Genomic DNA, 2,819 nt, shown 5'->3' on the forward strand with positions numbered 1-2,819 from the left:
TCCATCGATTCAGTTGCAGCCAGCCACAGTCATCTTCAACCAGTAACAGGAGATACGTTCTGCTATTTGCGCAGTTGTTTGCGAATATGTATTAAAACATAACACCCCTTAATTTCAGGTTAAAATGCATTGTAGGCTAATGCGCGTTACTGAAGTTTGTACCGAGTAAAATATTACCCAATTGTTTTTTGTAATGCCTTACATTACCGCGTTACAGCAAAAAGTCCACCAGACACTGCCCTGCTCACATTGAGACAGCCTAAAAAAAACAAAAAGTCGACGTTGCAAAATTTCCTAATACAGTAATATCCTGTGTATTAACCACATTGTGTATAAGCTGCAGGATAGTGTTTTATGAAAGTTAAAAGAAACAAAACCATATTAGTACCATATTAACTGCCCCCTGTGAATTAACCTCATAGCTGAAGAAATTGTATGTAAATTGTATGAAATCAATGTATAAGCCGCTGCTAATAGTTGGGAAATTACGGTACATGGTAGAAAAAACCAAGACCCAAAGTGTATAAACTTTGGTTAATAGGCGGTAAAAAAAAAACATAACTCTAAGCAATGGACATTAGGTATGTGTTGAGGGATCCTGAAATCATTTTACATAACAGTTGAAAACAAGCAAGCCTTGAACTCGTGATGCTCCTGAGGGAAGTAGGGATCTCTTCGCTACTTAACGAGACGCTAAACAGGAGAGGTGCTCGGGACCTTTTTACAGTAAGTGCATCCTCGCCGCTGGGCTAGTGTAAATGTTTTTCTTCCTCTTTCCAAAGGCGTGCTAATGTTGAGGCACTTGACTCAAGTGTCCTTGTTTTCACAAGAACACCCCCCCCCCCCACACACACACACTCGCTCACACACACACACCTCAACACACACACATGGAGGAGAATGCCTCTGCTTGTGTGCAGGATTAATAGACACACGCAAACACACACACACACACACACACACACACACACACACACGCAAACACACACGCCAAGGTGGATAAATGGTTTGTGAGAAAGCCATGGGTATACACATACAGCGAGTAGAGAGCACGTGCATGTGTCCACCTTACTGTATGACTGCGCCTTCTTGCAAACAAAGAAGGGAGCTTTCTGGAACGACTTGGCATCAACTTGCCAGAGTCCCTAATCAGGTCTATTTTTAAACAATTGAAAGTTAATAGATTAGTTTCAAGATATTTTTTTTTTTATCAAAACATGAAAGTGGCCAGGATGGGTTTGATTAGGGTCAAAACAGAAGGGAGGTGTGAAGTGTGTGCATGTGTGTGTGCATGCGTGTGTGTGTGTGTGTGTGTGTGTGTGTGTGTGTGTGTGTGTTGATTGGGTTCAAACGGACGGGACAGGGCAGTCCCAAGGAGAGTGGAGAACCTGAGCCACAACAACGAGAAGAATGTGGGGATGGCGGCAGAGGCATTCCGGGTTCCACCCCCCACTCCCTCACATACTTCCTGTACCCACACCCCTGTTACCCAATCAAACAGGAAGAGCTACTCTGACCTACACACACACACACACACACACACACAAGATTGAGTGTGTGAATGTGTGTACTACCTGCTATATGATAGAGGGTTTGGGGAAGGATTGTCATTCATGTCTTGTGAGTGTGTGTGCGTGTGTGTGTGTGTGTGTTGGATACATGCATATGTGTACGTAGGATGTGATGTACATGTTAAAAAATGTTGAAATGTGGATGCGTGTAAGGATACTAGTTTGTTTGCACTTGAACATCAATAGGCTTGAGTATTGTCCACAGTTGCGGATGTTGAGAGTGTACATATGAGCGTGTGAGTGAGTGAGTGAGTGTGAGTGTGTGTATCAGGCCAAACATCCGTGTACTCCCATGCCACTATGCATTGTATGAGCTGGTGGTGCTGATATGTCTGAGAGATAGCAGAGGGGTACACAGGAAGGCCAGGCAGGCTCTCTCTCTCTGTCTGTGTGTGTGTGTTTATAACGTTCCAGAAATGACTCCTCACAGTGTTCTTATCACCTAATTAGCAAGGCACAAGCTGAACTGCGAGGAGGTCAAGAGAGGAAGCAGGGTGGAATCTGACTGTTCGCCCCCCTCACACACACACACACACACACACGACACGCACACGCACACGCACACGATTGATGGACTAATAACCCCACCTAATAAATTATCTAGCTCCTTTTTTATATCTAGAGGCCAAATCATAGGCAACCATCAGCTCTTCCTCCAGGTTAACCCAGACAACAGGACAAAGTGAAGATCCGCACACTGTAGAGCTCCCATTGAAGTAGTTTTTATTTACATACAAAATACTTCAATGGGACCTCTAGTGTGCGGATCTTCACTTTGTCTGGTAACCGTATCTTCGATCCTGCACCTGGATTATCCCTGGATGTGCGTGATAAAACTGTGCTGTTTTAACCCAGGCAACAGAACAAGGCCAATACAAATGGTCAGAAATCATATTAGTGAGGTGTATAGATATCTGGGTGTTGAAACTGATTAATATCTGTTCCGTGCTCTTCAAAAGATCCATCTCCATAAAGTTGCAGGTGTATTTAAAGCAATCACCTTAACAGTACTGTAGATAAACAAACTTCATGATACATTGGCACGAATTGATCTCAGATAAGCAGTTCTGTTCTGTTATCTGGCTCGGGTAACGCTCGTACAATCCCCTCCGGGCCAGGACCCACTGTAAATGACCCTCATTACATAACAAATTACTGTAAAACGATGACCACACACAGATAGCAGTTTGCATAGAGAGAGAGAGAGAGAGAGAGAGAGAGAGAGACAGAAAAAAAGAAAGAAGAACG

The sequence above is a fragment of the Alosa sapidissima genome, chromosome 22 (assembly GCF_018492685.1).
Source record: "Alosa sapidissima isolate fAloSap1 chromosome 22, fAloSap1.pri, whole genome shotgun sequence".
NCBI lineage: Eukaryota > Metazoa > Chordata > Actinopteri > Clupeiformes > Clupeidae > Alosa > Alosa sapidissima.